The sequence below is a fragment of the Ambystoma mexicanum genome, chromosome 7q, assembly GCF_040938575.1.
Source record: "Ambystoma mexicanum isolate Mex_15411 chromosome 7q, UKY_AmexF1_1, whole genome shotgun sequence".
NCBI classification, from domain to species: domain Eukaryota; kingdom Metazoa; phylum Chordata; class Amphibia; order Caudata; family Ambystomatidae; genus Ambystoma; species Ambystoma mexicanum.
In genome coordinates, this window is record NC_090941.1 from 834,537,275 (window position 1) to 834,559,761 (window position 22,487).

Here is a 22,487-nt window from a genome sequence, read left to right on the forward strand (position 1 = left end):
TGCACCAATCGATCAAACAGTTGCGCTACGACCTTAGAGTGAAGCTCTCAATCATTATTTGCTTGTTTCAGTCCGTCTTCCTCCAAAATGTCCTGACCAGATATGTACATCCCTCCAGATAAGGTGCGTATCAGCCCTTTTTCCGCATAGAAATCTTGTCAATACAGCCCTTTTCATTCTTCTTTGCGTACAGCTTACGTAGGCTATTTATAGCAGCCCCACCATAAATCATGGAGTTCACTTATGACAGCCTGGCCAGCAGCAGCTTGCAAATCCACTCTTTACTTTAGCAAACCACACAGCTCCTTAAAAGCCGCATCTGGGAAGAGTCCTGGTCGGTTTATTTTTCAACACTTAATAATTCTATCAAGATAATACTTTGAGTATTGGAGCAGGGACTTTGTGTTTTGTTCACTTTGTTCAGCTGCCTTCATTTTGTAGGGTACAGTGTTATTGAAGCATTTTGAATCATGAACATGCTTTTCACATTGCTTTAGGACACATGTAGTATTGTGTACAATGAAAAATTTCTTAAACAAGGACTGCATTTGTGCTTCATTTTTTCCCTCTGTTTTAATCAGCTTTAATAAAGGCAGCGCAGTTGCAGCAGCATGAATATTTCATACTTGGTGTTCTTTCCATCACAGAAGCATATCAATTGCTTTTAAAGCTTTTGGTGTTCTATATGAAGATGTGTTATTTTTAGTCTTAAGATTGCATGTGTTCGTGCGTATGCGCATGCATGAAAGGGGACTGTACTAGTTTGTTGTCTTAGAGAGCAAGGAATAGCTGGGCTTATGGTCTGATCTTTACTTTAACTTCCTTTGTGACCACCGCCCATCACAAGCGGGTATAATGGATGCAGGTAGAAGCAGTACTGTACATATTTTCAGTGGCACAGGTTATACCGCTACCTCTCAACAGGACTGCTATATATTCAGGGAAAGCAGCCTAATTTATCAGCGGAGCTGCTATACGCATATCATGACACAGTGCCACTTATTCAAAGCAAGGCTGATTGCATCATGCCCACATTTCTTAGCAGGACTGCTATGTTTTGGGACAGTACCTGAATTTCTTAAAAGAGCTGCTGTAATGAAAAAGCATGAACATGTGTTGGCATTATCTGAAACAAGCTAAAGTACTGAGCAAGAACAGTGTCTGAGCTCTTCCCACCGGTATCACTATAAAAAATGGAATCCCATTACTGCGAGGTAGAAAACCGTGCATCCAAAACAGCGCTTTCCCTCCCCAAAAATAGATGTGTGGGGGACGATGGGTATGGGTATTTAATAAAGTGGGTGGATGTGGAGGGGGCGGTTGTGGGTGGTCTCCCGCGCATTTAAAACACCAGAAAATGTGTTTTACATGCAAGATTTTCGACATTGCAGTAAACAATTTGGTATTCTCCCATAGATCCTTCCCATCATCCGCCTGAGCTAGTGTGATGTACACTGGCGGTCGGTGTGAGAAAATGGCATGGCTCTCATATAAATCAATGTCTCCTACTCGGTCTTGCGCTTTTCAAACCTTCTGCTTCTCCCAGGTCTGATTACTGAGTCCCACTGCCAAAAATTTAGCACATTTCAAAGCCCCATTATGAATCTCCTGACTCTTGTAGGATGGTCCAAACAGGCAGAGAGCTTTTGGCAAGCCAGTTATGTCAGGCAAGCCTCACATGGAACTGCCAGTGCCCTAACCCTGTATGCCTTTCTAAGTGAACTGCCTGTTGGGAAAGGTAGCTCAGTAGGTCAATAATCCTGCTGCAGAGATCATGGTCTAATCTGTTAGTTTGAATCCTATTGACAGTTGAGTTAATGTGTCTGCATCAGAGATATGTGTTTAAGATGCAGGTAACATTCAATTATAACATAACTGACAGCTTTCAAATGATCAAAATGACTACTAAATGTTCAGTGATTCATAACACACACATCTCATAAGGGCTGCTATGCCTGTAATGGCTCAGAACACACACCTCATCAGGGCTGCTATACCTGTAATTGCTAAGAACAAGCGCATACCATGAGGGTTGCTATACTTGTAATGGCTCAGAACACACATCTCATCTGGGCTCTTATACTTGTAATGGCATACAGTGCTGGTAAAATATCTGCATTAAAGCAAGTGCTGCATCTGGTGAGACAAACCTAACTCTATGCCAAAATGCCTAATGCCAAAAGAAGGTATGCATATATCCAAAAAGGAGCACCCAATGGTAAAGCTGGACTAGATGTGTACATGGAAAAGGTATTTTGAGCTTTTTAAATATGTATTGGTGCTAAGTCAAAAGACAAAAATGTGAGAACGGGCAACTCTGAACCTAAGCAAAACAAGATAACAAAGTGGAGGTTGGGGGGGAGAGACCGTGAGAACAGAGAACTTATAAGAGAACCCAAAACAGGAATTCGATTAACAGGAAAAGAGAGACCAATAAGCTACGTAAGAGAGCAACAAAGAAAGTGAGAAGGGAAGCAGAGGTAAATAATAGGATACACACAATAGGAGTGAGGGATAGAAGCAGAGCAAGGGAGACATATAGAGACCGTAAGAATAAGAAAACACAGATCAACAGCATACAGGGAGAGCTGGAAATCGAAAATCCAGATTAGAGAAAGGGAGGCCAATAATATAAGAGGCAGTGCAAAAAGATCATCAAAAGGAGTAGCAACCACAACAGAGTAAATGAAAAAACAGAAATAGCCAGAATAATGACACGAGAAAGGAAGAGGAGTTATATCAACCGATACAGCACAGTGTATGGGGGGGAAACAGCAATAATAGAATGCAGAGATGGGAGAGGCAGAGTGACAGAGCAACAGACTTCAAAACGTGGCATAACAGCAATTAAGGGTGAGAGGCAGATCATCATAAAGTGACAGGCCGGGGAAACACAGTAGCAAAGAGAAGGAGAGATGAGGCAAAAAAATGGAGTGGCTGCCAAGCAGGTAGTGCCAGGCAGCAACAGTAGGCCCGAGAGGCAGAGAAGCGATGCTCGTCAAGTGAGGGAGTTCATTTATGATTTAACTAGCCGGCATCGCTACTAGTTCTTAACAGGGTTTTAGTGTCCAAGTATAATGAAGCTGAATCTGGATAATACGCATCATCAAGTTTTTTGTCACTAATCTTTTCAAGCACAGTTTTAATTTTAGGCACAAATTGGATAGTTGTCAGACACTTTTTGACTCTCTTGCGAAGGAAGAAACTAATGTTTACTCTTTTGAAATTGGATTTACTCTAGAATTCTAAAAGATGGGAGTAAAATACTCTCAAGCCAAAATCCTATCTGGAGCACTGGATAGGTGCAATGCTTTCAGATATATGTGGTAGCTCTTTTTCTGCTCCTAGATCTAAAGAGCTAGAATTTCCTTAGGGATGAGGTCTGTGCCTCCGTTTGTTCATGTAAAACATAGAGGTTGTGTTGTCTGTTTGAACCAGTACTACTTTCATTGAGACCTAGGGGAGGAAAGCCTTCAGAGTCAAGAGGATTGCTTGCAACTGCAGCATGTATATGTTATCCTATTGTTCCGTTTCCAACTAAAGGCTGCAGGTTGAGAGATACTGAAGGATGCCCGATTACCCAGCCTAACAGGGAGGAATCTGTTGATATAACCAGCTCTTTAAGGGGTTCCAAAAACAGGGCTCCCCTCCGAAGACTGACCTCTGATGACTACCACATTAGGTTGCCCTGAAGAAAAGCCAGGATGGGGATTTTGGCTGACTGGGAATCTCAAAGCTGGTCTCAACACTGGTCAGATGGAGTTGCACACGCCTCTCGTATTGAGCCTGTCAAATGGAACTTGCAGCAAGCCAAAGGTAATGAGGCACAAACAACTCAAACCATATTACCGAAGTTGGACTCCTGGATAGAAAATGTGCTGCTGCTTCCCTCAAGTCTGAAACACTTTCCTGGGTAGGAAACACTTCTACAAAATCCCATAAAAAGCCAGTACATTGAATGGGCTGTCGGGGTTCACTTATGACTATTTCTGATTGACAAACCCAGATCATAATAGAGTATAGACGGAAGAGCCTGAACACAAGCACGCATAGCCATGGTTCATGGGGGGGGGCCTGATACCAGAGTCATCTAGTTACTGGTAAATGTTGAATTTTTCTCAGATGCAGATTGGCGGCCACTGCAGGCATGAACTTGGTAAAGATCCTCAGAGCTGCATTGGGGCCGAAAGGGTGACAGTCTGTATTGATAATGACGTTCTGCTAAGGATAGCAGAGCAACTTCTATGTTGAGGTCAAATGGGTATGTGAAAATAAGCACCATTCATGAGTACTGAACACAACAAATTAGCATGAGCCAAGCAAACCTGTGCAGCAGTCATCTTGAATTTAGCGACGGGCAGAAAAGCATTGAGAAGGGAAAGATCTGGGCCCCTCCACAGGCCTGTCTGAGTCTTCTTCAGGATGGTGAAGAACCTTGGATAAAAAACTTCTCTTTTGTATGAGAGTGATATAAATAAAATATCAGAAGAGCTCGAAAGCTCTTGGAAGATGATTATGCAACCCTTGAAGTAGGGAGGCCAAAATCAATTGTAGTGGGGGAAGGGGCAGGATGAGATAGGGTGAAAAGGGGAAAAGCGAAAAGGCAAGAGAGGGTCTCTACCCCTTCAAAACTACAGAGGACCCAAAGGTCAGAAGACATTGAAGCTCAGCAGGCCTGGAATCTTGCATTTTACCCCCAAACCGGGTCATTGTGGACCTGAATGTAGTTACTTAGATTTATTTACTGAGGAGGTGGAGGGAGTCTGCCGGACTAACTCGTTTGAGGAGGGGGAAGGGGGGAGTCCTGTGTTTCATTCTCTGTGGAGTGCTGGGAGACAACTAACTGCCTATGCCAGCGCTCCATGAAGCAATGAAATCTGTCTTAAGGCCTGGCTCTGGCATCCTATCTGGCACAGATGTTGAATACAAGGGCTTCTGAACTGGCTTAAAACCACCAAAGATTTAGCAGACTTTGTCGAAGCCATCTTTAGTAGAAGTGTGAACAATCTTGGCGGTGGTGAAGGGAAAGTCCAGTGACTTGTCTGGAATGTCCTGCACAAATATGGTTACTCTAAAACAAGCTAAGTGACTCAAGTCACCACCTAATCAGAGTCCCCCCTCAGATGTGTCGATGTGATGGGCCAAAGTTTCTGGCAAATTTTTGTCAGTAAGGCAATCAATTAAGATGCTGGAACAGAACACCTTCTGACGCTCAGGAGTGAGGACTCCTTGAAAACCAGAAATCTCCTGCCATTGTCACAGATTAGCTGCCAGAAACATGGCACCCACATTAGCATGTCACTGCAAAGCATACATCTTTTTGCTTACACCATCTAACATCCTTCATTCCGTACCTGTCAGAGCTGAAACCAGTCAGACGAAGAGAAAGAAACATAAAGAAGAGGGAGGCACCAACCATCACTGTAGACTTTGATTAAGTGTACTCCAAAATACATAAACTATCCAAATGCAACCCCAACTTGCGACACCCCGGTTTCCACTGTAGGCTTAACCTGTACAGCCAGGAACAAGAACTTAGTGACTCCATCCATTCCATCTTGTATAGCATGGGCTTAGGGTAGGTCTTCTCCCACCTTATTGGCTGGAGGATCTGCATGGTCCAAGGGGGGGGAATCCTGCACAGGTTTTTTTTTTTCTTTTTAAACATTTATTTTTAGCAAGGCAGGACAGGTTACATGAATCATTGCGTGGCAACATTGCATATCGATAGTAAGTCTACAAATCTATATCTCCCCCCACCCCCTTTATTTCAGCTTCCCCGGGCCCCAGCCTCAGCCCACCGCCCCAGCCTGGTGTGTATCCTCTCGGTCACCCAGAGCCCATCTGGTGTTGATCGGTTTGAATGTCAGTGCGGGAAACCGTTGATCATAATCCAGTACTGGGGCCCAAATGTTCTGGAAGTGGTGCAGGGCCCCCGCTCTCGCCGCGGTGACCTTCTCGACGATCAAGATGTCCCAGAGTTTCCCCCACCAGTGGGCCATGCAGGGACCGTCCGGGGACTTCCAGAATCGGGCCAGCACTGTCTTGCCTGCCAGGAGGCATTGCGTTAGAAGCTTTGCCCTGTTTCCAGAGTGGGGATAGATCCCGGGGGCCGGGACCCCTAGCAGGACAGTTTCAGGGTCCAGTGGGAGGGCGGTCCCGGTAATCCGTTCGATGGTCGAGAGACACCTGGTCCAAAATTGCTGGATCTTAGGGCAGGCCCACCACATGTGAAAGAAGGAGCCCGGCTGGGCGCAGCCCCTCCAGCAGGAGGGATCCACCTGTGGATTCATGTGGTGTAGTCTGAGTGGGGGGTAGTACCATCGGAGGGTGAGTTTGTAGGCACATTCCTTGTTGGTGACACAGGAGGAGGAAGAGTGGGTGCGGGTCCATATATCTACCCACGTTTGGTCGTCAATCGGATGACCTAGGTCCGTCTCCAGAGCACTTAGATGGATTTGGTGGTGCTGTGGCATCTGGTAACTGAGGTTGCTCCTTATTCTTATCAGCTGGCACCACAGGCAGGGTTGGGGGAAGAGGTACTAGCAGCATAGCAGGGATGTCATTTAGGGGTTGCAACTGCGACCCCTGAAGTCTCCCTTGCTACCCCTGTGGTCTCCCCCTAAAAAATAAAGAAAAAGCAAAACTATTTTTTTACATTTTTTTTATTGGGGCTCCTGTGCTGTGGCCAGCAGCATGTGGCTCTGTTTCTGGAGTGACTGGTTTTCTGGTAGCTATTGTCAGTAAGATAGTCCAGTGGGTGGACTGCTCGCTGATGCAATGTGCGTGTGATCTACAGGTTGCAGGTTCCACTACCGAACAAGGTCAACTCAGCCTTTATTCGTGCTGCGGTTGATAAATGAGTACCAACACAGGTTGGGTGATATTGTATTTATATTTTTTCTATATGAAGCGCTTAAGTATAAGTGCTATATATTAGTACCTGGCGAGGGTCAATCAGAATGTAAGAAACATTCTGATTGGCCCTCGCCACGTCCATACACCATGCGGAATCCCTCAAAGCTGAAGGTTCGTTCCAGTCACCGGCAGGGGGGTGTGGCAGCCCCTCAGCCAGTGAGGAGGCTGAGAACAGGTAATCCCTGCTCCGAGCCTCCACAAGGCTGGAGGCTGCCATCCTCCCCCGACGGGGATTCAGGTGAGTGTTTGCCCCACCCCTGCCCCCCACTGTCTCAACAATCCGCTCCCCGCCCTTCCAGCCCACTTAACTTGTTTTCTCGAGAGCTGAAGCGTCCGCTCCCGAAGGAAGCCATGGAAAGGGAAAACAGACTCAGTTTTCCCTTTCCCGGCGGCCATTTATTTTGTCTTTTTTCTTTTTTTTTTCCTGTTCTGAAACGCTGCAGCGTTTCGGAACAGAAAAAGATAGCCGTTAGTATTCCGGTCTTACGGGAGGAGGTACTAATAGCAATGCCCCGAGACGCAGGGCCATTACCGAGTCAGGTAATGCCGCGGAGCCTTCATTAAGGCCCTCGGTTTGCTCGGGTCTGTAACTATGGGCCCCGGGGCATTACCTGACTTGGTAATGGCCCTGCCGCTCGGGGCATATTGCTTAAATAACACATCATTGTTTGGCCTTGGACGTCTGCTTGCATTCTCAGTAATGTGGTAATATGGGCCTAAACGCACTGATATTAACGATACATATGGTGATCGATTCTTGAATGCAATGTATATCACTTAACAGTGATACCGCAAACATATTTTTCATAGTGTACTTAGAAACAATGCTATGTGATGGCCACTTCCTGTTTTGTAAAGGGGTGAAAGGTTGTGTTCCATCGCTTTCCATGACGTCACTTCGGGGTGGGGTCAGATGACATCACTTCCTGTGATGTCATCAGAGGTCAAGGGTTGTGTGATGTCACTTCCGCTATCCCTGGCATTTTGGTGAAATGACGTCCCTACAGCATAGTCTGAGGCAAAACCTCCATGATCAGACTTTCAAAGTAGGAGATAATGGGAGAATGCTTGAAACGCTGGAGGCGCTTGAAGAACCTGACCTTTCTAGAGGGTTGCAAGTTTGTCACAGCCAAGGATTTGTTCAACAGGTTGATGCAGAAGTGGCAGCCAGATACTACATGGGTTGTCTATGAGTAGTGTAAGGGTGCAGAAGTCACACTCGGACACAAGGGTGACATGATTTTGGGTAAAGAATTTTATTAAAGGAAAAAGCGTTGGAAAAATAACTCTGTCCCCAACCTAAGAGCGGTTTCCCTGCCTCTAAAGAAACTAATGGAAATATCAGGAAGTCTGAAACTAAAAATAGTCAGTCCTTGTCGTGTGCAAAGAAAACCTACTTCTATCCCCAACACTAATATACTGCTATAACTGTGCAAGGAAATGTCTTTTATTCAAATAAACAGTGTTCTTGGTGCTCTCAGTAAATAGAAAGTCTCCCGATTTGCTGATGATAAAGTGATGCAAAATAAAGTAAAAAAATAACAGGTTCCAAGGCTAGGGGAATGGTCCTTCACCCTAGGTTTATTGTCCTCAAGACACGGGATGGCACACAAAGAATTGTCTCTTGTATTCCCAGTCCTTCAAGTCAGGCCCCCCTAACTTGACATACTCCTCTACCAAGTATAGGTTTTGTTATATTAATTCCAGTCTCTTTTTTCCCCTGGTTTCCAATCTTCTAAATGGGAGTGAGTCCCTTTAGACTTTGGTTACTGATATGGGTGAAGGACCCAGACTAGCAAAGGTGTGTTGCACCCTGGTTCACTCTCCTGCCAAGTAGGCAACTGCACAAGTTTGTGGCCTCTTGGTTCACTCTCCAGCCATGTATGCAACTCCAGAGTCCCAGACCCCTTTTTAGTCTCTTTTGGGTCCCGACCCTCTTCGTCCGACTTCTGTATTCACTCTCAAGCTTTCTACGACCTCCAACACGTTCTGGTAAACCCACGTGCCTGTGGTCTCTCTTTTGACCAGTATTGGCATTTCCCCAGCTCTTGTGTTGCTCATCGAGGATCCGCCAGCTTCTTTGTGAATGGCAGGATCTGCAGCGGTTCTGCAGGCGTCTTTCTTTCTCCGGTTGCACATGCTGCCTTCAAGCTGTTCCCGGGGTCGCCTGAAGTTAAGTATTGGCAGCAACCCTGTCGGTCCTTCCAGCATGGACCTTCGTCAAGTTTTCCTTCCCCGTGGCTTCTCACTCTGCTTCTCTGAGCCCGCCCGGTGCAGGAGTCCCGTTGTTTCTTTGAGGAGGATCGTTCTTCCCGACCTTCTTAGCTGAGCTCCTATTGCACTCCCGCGCCTCTGAGTGATCTTCTTTGTCCCAGTACTGATTTTCCCCTCTGAGGCAGGACTTTCAGTATTTTCTAATAGGTGAAGATTTGCACCAACTTTGCAACCAAGTATATTGGTTCTGTCTACAACGGAGGGCGGAAGGTTTTGGTGTCTGAGAGTTGAGAGTTGACTGGGTGTATTAAAGCGGAAGAATACCGCATTCTCTGGGAGCAACCTTTCCCAATTCCATAGTGGGTTTCCAAGGCCGTGCAATCCTCTGTCGGTGTACCACCCCAGGGGTATCGGGTAATATTATCGCCACCAAAAATATCGCCGTACATATGGTCGTCGGGAACGGCCATAGGTGATATTTTTGGTGGGGATAATTTATGGGGTAAATGGATGGGGGGGTGCTCGGGTGTCCTCGGCTCCCTTTTAAAATATATGGGGTTTGCTGGGGTGTCCCCCGCAGGTTCCATGGGGTAATATCGCCGCAATAATATGGCGAAATTTTTTTATGGCGATATTTTTGCGGCAATATTATCACATGGAACCACCCCAGGGGGATTATTGCACTGTGGATGCATGGCACTGGCCTCATGGGAAAGTTCTTCCCATAGGGAAGAAGGAATGATATTCTCAGATTCGTCACAGTAGTCAACCACAAATTGTACAATCCCAAGGCTCAGTCTGAAAGGGAACATAGCAGAGACGGAGTCCATGGTTGCTGTCAAAATAGAGCTGAAGAGCCCCTCAGCATTAATTGCCACCTTATTTTGGCAGTACCATGGTGCATAATGGGCATGAAAGGATTCCATCTCTTCCTCCTGCTCACCACCTTATGATGATCCTTAGGTTGAGACTTGGTAATTAATGGCAGAAAAGACCTCAGAGCAGACTCTGGTACAAGGCGCTTGGGCCCTCAAAGCGAGAACCCGGTTGGCAGTCACAGAATAAGGAGGCAGCACCCCTGGTTGAGACCCGGTTTGAGGCCCTGGAAGATCCTCCATGTTTCCACCGGTAAAAGGATACAAATGACTGTGTACAGTACATGGCCCCACACACAAGAAACCCAGTGTCTTCACTAGTATGAGATCGGCAATATTCTGGAGTCACACTTGGTAAAGTGGTAGCAAACTGCTTGGGGACCAAAAGGATCCCTCCTAGACGAGGGTTCGCTCTGGAAGGAGCAGCAGTGATGGGGTGACATTAAAAAGAGGAGTGCTTACTTGCTTGTGCTTTGACTTGCAGAACCGCTGTAGAAGACTTAGGAACTACAACCAACTATCTCCCAGCACAGCTGCTCTTTGGAAACCTTTCAGCCACCAGGGTGCGCAGTGCAGCTCTGCATCAGCTCCGCCCAAACTCTCTAAGCACCCTGTGCCGGAACATGACATTAGGACAAATATATGCTGAGGCGCCATGCCTCATGAGCTCAGTAGCACTATTTTCACCTAGCACTCTCACACTTCGGTACCGTAGAACCGAAAGATGCAATAGCTTTCTGCTTAGCGGGGCAGGTTGGGAGGGCAATGAGGGATTCATGGGAGGAACATCCATCAGAAACATTATTACTGAGAGGTAAGTAATTACCTCTCTGATTAGGGTCAAATATCTATCTTTCTCACGCTCAGACTCCCTTTTGTTGGCACCTACGCCCGAATATGGTTTAATATGTCTGGTGCGTGTAAGAAATTTCTCTAAATCAAAATCAAAGCAATTTATTTTTCTAATGGAATGCTTCCTCCCATGCATTCTTCACTTATAATAGACTACCAATGTACTAGTAGAACTGGAGGAGGGAGAAGTGCAAGGACATCACCTTTACCAGAAATCTCAGGAGGACAACTGTACCAAAACAAGCGTCCTGCCCTGATTGGGAATCTAAGCAGTCATGTTTGGCAAATGTGTGCAGCAAGTCCATGTAGCATCCTAGCAAATATTTTAAGTTATTTTATTGTTTAAGCGAGGACCTAGCTTTGTTTGGGCTGTTATCTTAACAGTAGTGCAGTAATGTGAGTTGAGGTCTGGGTGTCGGTATGTGCGTCCATTGGAATTAGTCTTTGGTCTAGCAAATGTTCAGAATAGGGACTGCTCCAGTCAAATGAGCTCAGAAACAGTCAGGCACATCCTTTCCATCCAGATCGTAGCAATCCAAAATTCAGAGGATGATCCACCTTGACAGGGTCTGTTTGGTAACAACCCTAACAGCATGGGCACCAGAATGACCCACAAAAAGCTGGTCATCTTACCTGCCATCCCCTGCCCGAGAGATGTAGTTGCTGAGGACCCACACCGGCCTGACTTGGAATGGTAAGAAAAGTTAAAAGACAGGAAAATTGATCTTTTGAGAGAGATGGAACTCAGACTACCATTGTGAGGAAGGATGGCTCTCTACCAATCTCACCTCGTTGGAAAAAAAAACAATAGAGGGGTTTAACAAACAGTGCCTGGAGCTCACTCGGCTACCCAGCGGAAGTGATGGCAAACAGGAAAATCACCTTTAGAGTGAGCAGCCATAAAGAAAAAGAATGCAGGGGCTCAAAAGGAGCACCCATAATAAAAGTAAATGCTAAATTCGAATTCTATGCTTGTTACAACACCTGACTGTTAGGCAGAAACCTGTGCAGTTTCCTCTGGGACCACTGCAAAAGATTTAGGACTACAGGTGTTTGGCAGTAAACCCACTTGGTAGCAGTCTGTACCACACAGATTCACTTGGTAGCTGTGGCTGAGCAGTCAGACTTCCCTCAGGAAGAGTTAGGCAGTATACAGAGTATTCACAATAGGTCAAGAGCACACAATAGAACAAGTAAACACTGACCAGGGCTTGGTGTAAAAGAGATATAATTATTTATTTAAAACCACATCTAGAAAAACACACAGGCACTAATAGTAAGCAATTCAAAAACACGGTCACTAAAAGATATACACTCCCTTAAAAGAATATTAGACAAGTCTTAAGTAAAGCCCCACTTATTTTCAGACAGCGGTGAGCGCTTAACGTAGATGGCACTCTAATAGTTCGTTTTTAAAAAGGGAGAGAAAAGCAGAAAACAAATTGAAACAGATCCCAACACTTTTACAAGAACATAGCAAGAGAGGAAGGCAAAGTAAAACCGTGAATTCAGAGTTAGTAGGCCGGATCCGCTTTAAGAGGATCCAAACGAAATGTGTCCAAGGTCACACGGTTGCAGTGCACAAACGTTTTGTAATGGTTCAAAAAGAAGTTGGATCAAAGAAAGGGACCAGTTAGAGGGTCAAGGCGGCCAGCCCAGTCCAGAAGGTTGAGTTATTATTACCTTGTTGCAATCTTTAGAAAGGGAGGCCTGGTGGACACGGTACCTTAAAGTGGTGAGAACGCTCCAGCGGGGGCAGTTGTTCCTGGCAGCAGGTGCAAGTCGGTGCTTTGTCCGGGGGAAGAGAGGATCTCGTCGTGGAGGAAGACAGGGGCCCGTTGCACTGCCAGGGAAGAAACCAGCCGCGGAATTTCTCAGGTACAAGGAGTGGTCCGTTGATTTGCGGTTCAGTGGCGAGTGGCTATCCGGCCGCTGGGGTGCTTGGCACGGGCAGTTCGACCACAAACCGAGCTGGGGTGCGAAGAAAGAAAGGTAAAACTGGTTGTGCCCACCAGTCAGGGGAAGAAGCCTCTCCAGCCGGGAGATCTTCTCTGTCGTCAGGAAGTGGTGAGTCGGTTCCGCAGGGCTCCACCGGTGGTGTCATCGTGGCAGGTCGGCTCAGCTTCTCCCTCGTCGGATTCTCAGGTCCTATGGCAACTTCTGAAGTTCCAGTCCCCAAAGCCCTGCTTTTATGCAGAAAACCCCCATTCACTCAGCCTAGCTGTCACTCAAACATGCTAAGTGGTGAGCCGGCCGGCTCACCACTTGGGCCAATCACACAAGAGTGCAACTTGAGTTACCACGGTAACTCAGTCCAGGGTGCCTAAACCCCCTCCCACACCCCCTGTGGTACCCAGACAGAGTGGCACCACTTTTGGAGGCTTCTGTGGAGAAGCCCGCCAAAAAGTGGAACAAAGGGCTCGACTTGGGTTGGAGTCACAGAAGAGAGCACAAACGCCATTTTAGAATTGAGTCTTGGCAAAAAATTACCAACTGGAGAATCAATATTAATTAAATAAACCGGCGGTATGTTAGAGGCTATGAGAATTAAATAATTAAAGCTGGTAGCCTCGAACAATGGGAAAATCCCATAGGAAAATATTTGCGGTCGAATATAAAAAGTAGTTTCCACTGCCACCAGCCAAAACTCGATCAGGGGGGACGGAGACGTGCCCCCTCGACTAACAGACCCCGGGGCAATCAAATTGCCCCGACCAGTACGTCCACAATATGATGGTTTGTACTGGTTTCTGTTAATAATTTGGGACTAGTAAAGCCAATGGTGACTTTACAAGCCCTGGGAGACAGTAGTCAGTCCCAGGGTATTTAGTCTATGGTGGGGTGTCATTATGACACCCCTGTGTTACTGCACGGCGGGTGCTGTGTAACACACACAGGAAAAACGCATGAGACCCTATGGAGTAAAGGACCCCATAGCTCATAAAACACATTACCAGTCAAAGGAATACCATAAATCATGTCCAAGAGTGGGAGAAAGAGAGTCTCACTCTTGGCAGGAGGAAAAAAACAAACTCCAGAAATCCAGCAAAGCTGCTGGGGAACTCACTAGGTTAGGAAATTCAGCCTAAAGAGAGAATTCTCCCTAACACTGACACAGGGGAAACTTGTTGCATAATTGCGGCAAAAATTGCATTACATTGAGTATTGTGAAAAATGAGCCCTGCTCAGGTATTCTCATTAAAAACCGAAATAGCGGCAAAGGTACCCCTTTACAGTGCCAATCTGCAGGCCCGCAGAGGCCAAGGAAAGAGAAAATCTAGCACACAGGATGAGGGCAAGTAAACAGATACAGATGCCTCTCCGGGCACCATGCTGTTGAGCTTCTTGTGGAGAAGGCGCCCCTCCCAATAGGGGAGCCGATTCATTCTCCGCAGAAGGCATCAGGGAGGGCAGATGGACATGTTCAGAAACTCTGGATAGCACGTTATACGCGCCCCATGCAGAGCAATCACAATCAACATGAACGCAAACTGGCATAGGTGCCTGGGAACTATCGGGATGACAGGAATCGTCAGAAAAGTATAGAGGAGGTCAAGCGTCCACTCGACTGTCAGTTCATCCATTAGAGCTCCCGGTTGAGGGAATTCCCTGTGTACACTGGAAGTGAAGCGGTCTGTGAGGAATTGCAATTTGGCAAGAGCATAGAAGGCCTGGCTTTTTTACTTTCATTAGTTAATAAAATGATGCAGGCTAACCAGATCCCCCCGCCCCTTTCATAAGCTCCATGCCAAATGCATAGTGGCCTGTGTCCTGTTGCATCAGTCTCCTAATCTGCAGTGCCTGCTCATCAGTGGCACAGAGCAGGGTCAGAGGTGCCCTTTTGATAGATAGCTGCTGTCACAGCCACTTCAGCACAGAAGTTGCATTTAAAGTCTGCACCTCCATTCCAAAACCATATAGCCATGAGGAATTCTGGTGGCAGTTTAAGGTTTAAACATAAAACCATACCTGATGTTTACGGTATGGTCGATAGTAATTCACGTAATTGTAAGAAGCCACATCTGACCTATACCATACATGTGCCAGGAATGCGAGCCGAGTTCATCTGTGGAAGGTTTGTGTGTATTCTGGTCAGAAAACCTGGTTCTCCCAGCCTGCAGGGCAATAGACAAAAAGACAATGCCTCTCCTTTGATCCTTTTCGAAGTCTGGTAACACTTCTACTCAGCAGAACAGCCTCCCAGTAGGAGCTGTACTGGGAAACAGGAATCAAAGGGCACACCCATCCCAAAAGGACCAGCCTCACACCAGGGTGTTGCATTCCAACCGGCTTTTGATGCTATGAGTCTCAAACGGGGGTGGGGTGAGTGTAGACAAAGGGAGGTCAGCATAGTTGGAGGAGGGGGGGTTCCATTATCCTGCTTCTCTGTACCTCTCTTTCCTTCATGTCCCCTCTGCTTCCTTTAGCACAAAGCACTTTGGGTAGGATGTCAGAAGGCAAAGACCACCTGTCTAAAAGACAGGGATTTAACTCCTTAAAAAGCAGGCATGCTTTTGTCCAATCATCTGTAGACTTTTACCTATAAACGAAGGGGTTGCACACTCCTCCTTTGATTCACTTTTGGACAAACATTTGAGGAAGAATTCATTGGACATCTGGTGGGAGAGTTGGCTTTCTAAAGCCCTCCGCCAATGAGGTGAGGACTTGGTGTCCAAGGAAGAGGCTAGCTCTACTCCCTACACATCCCCAATTCATATTGGGGATGACCTGCTGTTGGAGCAAGACCTGCCTCTATGCCAGCTAAACTGGTACCCAGGACCACATAGGAGGTGAAGGACTCTTGCAAGGGTTTGCCATCCAGCCCCGTATTTGGGAGAACGAGAACATGGACCTATCTTATCCTTGAGCCCCTGGATTGGGACTCAGACGAGTGTGACGAAATGTCAAACAGAAGGGTCTCAGACTGAGTTGTTTCAAAGAAAACTCTATATGAAGCAAACACAAGACAGAACATGGTTTGAGAAATCAAGGCAAGAGTTCAAACACAAATGGTTTGTAAGTCCATCCTGGTAGAATAAGACATCATCTATGGAGTCAAAAAGGTACCAAAAGTACTAAAAACCCTAAAGTAAATGTGCCTGTCACAGCTAATACTCAACTTAATATAAAGGGTTCCTGAATCAAAGGTTCCTGAAATAGTGAGTTGGCAGTGTTAGGCAGAATCATGTGCAGTTCCCTTAGGGAGCACTACAGAAGATTAAGACTACAGATGAGAGCAATAAATCCCCTTTGGTATCAGTCTGAACCACAAAGATTTAGTTGGTAGCTTTGGCTGAGCAGTCAGACTTATCTCAAGAGGGAGATGATCAGTATTCAGGGTTTACACAATAGGCCACAGTACTATGGCACAAGGAAACACTGACCAAAGCTTTGTATTTAACAAGTAGATATATATTTATTTTATGCACCTCTAATAAAACACATGTATCACAGTCATCAAGCAAGTTAAATAAGTCAGAGGAGAAATATACACACTCCCTAGTTAAATTGTAGACCAAGTGTACCAGAGTGAAAAGTGAGCAAAACAGCACAGTGAAAACCACACACAAGGGATACCTTATTGAATAAAGAAAAATTGCAACCAGTAAAACCTCTTCCCTGGCGACAGCTCTCTAAATACTATTGTATTCTGTATGCTTAAGTGTTGTCTGCATGAGTATTTCTCAAATCCTTGTGTGGCTGCTACACAGTAATCATATGAAAAAGAGTTGATATGAGAAATTAAGTTTTACTCAAATGCGCCAACCTTAAAGGTTAGCTTTATTACGGTGAGTCTTCAAATTTAGAGATCCAATTTTGAATTGAGAAAAAGAAAAGGAAAAAATCTTCATTATTTGTCATTTGTTATGTTCCATAGTGCTTTTTATTTTTAATTCCACATGTTACTATCACATGTACGATTCCGTTATTTTATATTTAAAGTTTTTCAGTCCAAGTGTTTTCTTCACAGTTAAATAGTTCATAGGCAAAGGTTCTCAAAGAAAAATATCATTTTTTTCTCACTCTATTATTGTTTTTCCCACTCTGAGAAAAACTTTGTGTTTGATCTGATTCCATTTATTATCAGTCGTAGTGATGGAAAATTGCTCTATGTTTTATGTACTTTGGGTAAAAAATACATGGCTGCTTGAATAGAGTTTTTGGTGAGCAGACCGTAGTATTCTTTTTCGCTAAGCAAACTCAGTTTATACCAATTTTTAATCTTGCTGTTCCATTCTAATTCCAAATCCGGTAGCGGGTTATTTAGCAATTTTTCATAGCAGTGAACCATGCTTAAGTGTTTTAAGCCTTCCTTTATATAGTCTGTTCTGTTCATTAGAACAATTTTACCTCCTTTATCAGCCGCCTTGGTTATCACTGAGGTATCTTCTGCTAATTTTTTGATGGCAAATTTTTCTTCTTGAGTCAAGTTACTTTTTTTTTGTTGGTTTCCACTCAAATATTTTTTTCTAATTTTATCACTCACGGTTTTCTGGAAGATATCTATTGCATTTTCCAGTGAGAAAGTTGGTGTAAATGTTGATTTGGGCTTGATGCTGGTCTCTTCAGACAGACAAGTGAATATTCCTTGTTCCTTAAAAAAAAATTCTGTTGTATAAATTTGATCTTCCTCGATGTTAAGTAGATCCACTGTGTCCTCGACCATTTTTTCTGTTAATGTAGATGGAATCGGTGTAGGTCGTCTTTCTTTGTTCTTCACGGTTTCCTCAAAGAATTTTTGAGTTTTAATTTCCTGCAGAATTTGTAGAGATCTAATTAGTCTGAAAGTAGCCTCCTCTGTTTGTTGGGCTGAATGTTAGTCCTTTGCTTAATGCTGTAGTTAATGCCGGAGTAACTGTGAAATTTGATAAATGTATTATTAGGTTTACCTTCTCTTGCCTTGTTTTTGGGCTCTTGTTTCCACTCCTTGATTTTCTTTTGCATGTTTTACTACCTCCCCTCTTGCCTCTAAGACGTTTGAGAGGGAGGTACCTGGAAGTTGCTTTTGGTTTTGTGGCACTCCACGAGGAATTTATTGGTTTGTTCGCGAGCTTTTCCTGTGCCTCAAAACCTCTTCCAAAAAAGGACAAGATCTTGGTTCAGAACGTAAGTTGGCTTCTGATGTTTTTTCTCTATTTGGCATTGATGGTGCCGGAATAAGGGATACTCTTATCAATTTCTCACAAGGGAGGAAAAGCACAAGTTATAGATAAATAGCTTCTTACACACCCAGCAACACTTCCCCTAAGTTTGTGAAACAGATTAAGCAAGACAGTGCATCAGTATAGGCAATACTTAAATGAAAACTGAGCAAAATGGCATTTCACAAGGTTTAGAAAGGGGAAGAAAAGGGTAGTTATAAGAAGCAGGTGCATCAACACAATTCTAGTTGAGAATCAATCTAAAGAAGGCAGTTCTAACAAATGTAGCCAGGGTCAGTAGGCCTGTGCCAGAGTCAGTGGTACAGGGCAAGGGCCCAGGAGCAACATTTTCTTGTAGCTGCAGTCAAGTCTTTGGTTAACGATTTTGAAAAGGTGGATGCAGATGTTGAAAGACAATGTTAAGAGCGAGGGGCCGCCAACCCAACAGGTAGGTAAAGGATTTAAAACACCTTTAGTGCTACTGCGAAGAAAGGGCGGCCTGGTGGAACAATGTACCTTTAAAATGAAGAGGTGGCTCCTGCGGTGGCGGTTGTTCCTGGTAGTTCCTGCAGTTCGGATGATCCAGCAGAGGAAGAGAGGCTCTCGTCGTGGAGGAAGGTTCTAGTTACTGCACTACCCAGGGATGAAACCAGCCGCGGTGCTGCCTGACGAATAAAAGGCACGCTCCTTTAAATCGCGGTCCGGTTTGACTGGTGCCTGGCTATCCGGCTTTCGAGTACAGGATATGGGAGATTCGACCAAGGCAGGTCCGGGAAGGCGATTGGCAAACTGGATGGCCCCACCAGCTCAACAGAAGAAGGCTCTTTCTGATGAAGATCTTCTCTCGTATGGAGAAAAGTGGTGAGACGCTGCATCAGGGCTTCACCGGTGGTTCAGTCGTTGCAGATGTCTTTGGCTTCTCTCCTCTTCGGCTTCTTAGTTCCAGTGGCAACGTCTTGCTCTTCCAGTCCTCAGGACCCTGCTTTTATGCAAAAAAGATCCCCATTCATACAGCCTAGCTGTCACTCACACAGTGGAGTGGTCATCTTGGCGGGAGACCCTCCAGCCTATCAGGATAGAGTGCGACATGGGTTGCTGAGGCAACCCTGTCCAGGGGTCCTACTCCCCCCCTCCCACACAATAGACCCACCCCAGACTCAGTGGCGCCGAAAGGAGGGCTTCTTGGCAGAAGCCCGCCAAAAGGACGAACAAAGGATCCCCGATCTGGGTTAGGAGTTTAGAGAAAGACACGAGAAAGAAGTTATAATAAAGTTCTGGCAAATAAAACATACCAGGGTAAAGTTAATTTTAAAATACACCGGCAGTATGTTAGAGGCTGTCAGAAAAGGTGGTAGCCTCGAACAATGGGAAAATATTCACGGCCCAATATTTACGGTAGTAACCACTGCCACCAGCCAGAAACCTTTGAGAGAGGGGCTGTACGGTACCCTCTCGAAAATGAACATAAGGGAAAAACTATGAACCCTTTTTCAGTACCTCCATAGTAAGATGGTTTGTACTGGTTTAGTTAATAAAAATTGACTAGTAAAGTCCAATTGGGACTTTACATGCCCTGGGAGACAGTAGTCAGTCCCAGAGTATGGAGTCTATGTTTGGGGGTCGCTACGACACCCCTGTGTCACTGCACGGAGGGTGCTGTGTAACACATGTGAATAAAGATGGTTCCTATGGGGTTGAGAACATCCCATAGACATTAAACACAAAAATAGCCTAGAACACACTTAGCAAAAAAAATGCCTAAGAGTGGGAAAAAGTCTCACTCTTAGCAGGAGAAAAAAACAAACCCTTCAAATCCAGCAAAGCTGCTGGGGGACTCTATAGGTAAGGGAAATTAGCCATAAATGAGACTTCTCCCTAACAGGCTGAATGGCTAAATCAAATGGTGAAATGAGGCGAACAATTTAAAGTCCTTCCCTTTAATTGAAAAGTGTTGGGGAGTGGAGGAATATCTAACTTAAAGTCATTCCCTGAATAAACATAGTACATCAATTCAGGGAGGCCTTCTCGGGAAGACGAGCAACATGGCTGCTTATGTGAAAACTCCATCTGGGACCTGAATTTGCCTTCCAGACACAGGACCTCTTAGGCGAGGGATCAGCTGGGACCTCCGCTTTGGTTCTTTATCTTAATCCCTTGGTTGATCAATCCCTCTCACAAGCTCTTTCTTGGCTTCTTAGTATATTGCCCCAACCTCCAGTTGGGCTTCTGAGTTTCTCTTTTATCCCCTTCATGGGGTATTCTCCCTCTTACTTGGTGGCCCTTTTCACTTTTTCGTTTTTTTTTGCCACTCTCCTCATCAGGGGTTATCGAAGAGTTATCCCCCCTCCTCTTCAGGGGACTTGGCTTTTGCCCCTCTTCTCTTTAGGGGACTTGCTTCTGTCCTGGTCTCTCAACCAGGGACTTCTGAAAGGGTTGCCTTAGAGACTCTATCCAGGTTTCTCAAAGAGGTCAGCTTTTCCACCTTTTAGACTTGGGTGGGCTGCAGAGGTACTCTCCTTCTTTGCCCTGGGTCAATCAGTTTCCTCCAGGCACCTCAGGCAGCTTTCAGTCAGGCAGAACTCGAGGGTAATCCAGGATTCTTCATCCAGGCGTCCTCTCCTCCTTCAGGTCACAGTTCCTCTTTCATTCACCAGCCTCTGGAGAGAAATACAGGAAACCTGGCCCTGAGCCAGACACCTGTTGGCTGCTGATTCGAGGAAAACCCTGCTTACAGGATTGGCTGGCAGGGTGTTTCTACTCTGTTTATCCTGTTTTAGGCTATCTTTCTATTGGCCAGTTGGGCTTCTATTAGTTCAATTGGTTTCACTTTATTTGTTTTTATGCATTCTTGTTTTATCCTGAGCTCCTTTTCAATATTATTTGACCAATCCACAGGGCTCAGGTTTTATTTGATTAATGGAAGTACCCCTTACATTTCCCCAGGTTACTCTATGGGGATTTGAACCTGGGTCCTCCCATAGGCTCTATGGTATTTCAAACATCTAGGAATTGTTCTTGGACTGTCGAAGGGAAAGACTAGGGCCTTTCCTCTAAGGTTCTGCCATCCACACTCATCTGCTTACATCCCTTGGATCGGGCCACACCCCCACTGCAGCTCCTGGTGCTCCATTACAGGCATACTAAGGGGTAAATGCCCAGTTGTTCCTCCGCGTGGCATGAGCTGTGCCACTGCTGCAGCTGTCCCGCTCCAGCGGGCTGAGCTGTAACTGCCATCAAGCAGTCTCAGGTAAGTCTCTTGTGAGGATCACGGCATAGCAATTCACCACAGCACTCTCAGCACCCTGAGAGCCAACACAGCCAGGATCTCTGTTTTTGGCATCAAATCGCTTTGAACTGTGTTTCGACCTTGTTCAATTCAGCTTTTGGCACACTTCCGATCTACGAACCACTGTGTTGCGCATCCAAACTAATTTGCTGCTGCACTGCACTAGCTGAGGACGTTGTTGCCTCGGTTCGAACAAGAAGTTAATCATTTCACCTGCACCATTCGAACCACCTTTCAAACCACCAGTCTCTTTGTCGCAGATCATGGCGACGGTCGAAACAACCCCAGAGCGCTCATTGAATCGCAACCTTTGAAAATTGCTTCGAACCACCTCGTTCAGTCATCAGCATCTTTGCTGTTGAACGCCGAACTGACACTGGGAGCACTCAATATCTGCATTTCTCAAGCACAAATTCAAATCGAAGCAAATTTCACTTTGGCGGTGCATCATCCCAAACAAACTGTCACCTGTACAGCTTGAACCAACCGCTCATTGCCGGACCTCGTCTTGAACCACTGGAAGTCTCACACGAAGCATCAACTCGACCAAGTAGTTGCTAAACATCTCAAACTGCTTCAACAGCAATTGGTCACCTCGTCGAATGGCACACCGGACCATCAGGATCACATCTTTAAACCCTCGCCAAACCTAGACTCTAACTGCTGGAGCGTGTTAATATGGGGGTGTAACGTTATAAAAGTAAGATCAAATATAGACGTAGGGACTGCTAGTAACATGAGTGTTTTTTTTTCCTCGAGGTTAGTAAATTGGGCCTTGTTTTCTGCATCTCTCTATAGAGTCCATGGACTACCAAGTATGCAGCATAGAGAGCTAGCAGCGCAAATATTAACCAATGTATGAAGTAGTAGGCTTCTGAACGTTCAGCTATTTTATTTCAGTGTCTCTGCCATGTTGAATTAGGTTTTGTTTCTGCTGCATCAAAGAGAGCCTTCGGGATGCCAAGTTTGTCCTGGATGGCCTGGTAGCACAAATATTAGCTATTATCATACAAGATAGGCCTACAGTAGACTTTCTCATGGAATCCTTCCAAAGAGAGTTGAGCACACTAAGCAATCATGAGGTGCAAGGGGTAGCACAGGATGCCAAGATATCTAGTCTCTTGAAGGAGAATGGCCTTGTAATTGGTTTATTGCTGGGGATGGCAGATTCCGCTCTTCGTACTGACTGCGCATGATTAG

General features: G+C 45.5%; 1 protein-coding gene across 3 annotated transcripts in view; it reads right to left on the reverse strand.

Moving 5' to 3' along the window:
* The window catches only part of CEP57 (centrosomal protein 57), a 1,562,635-nt gene that overhangs the window by 80,582 nt on the left and 1,459,566 nt on the right, over window positions 1–22,487 (reverse strand). The gene's annotated exons all lie outside the window — the stretch shown is intronic.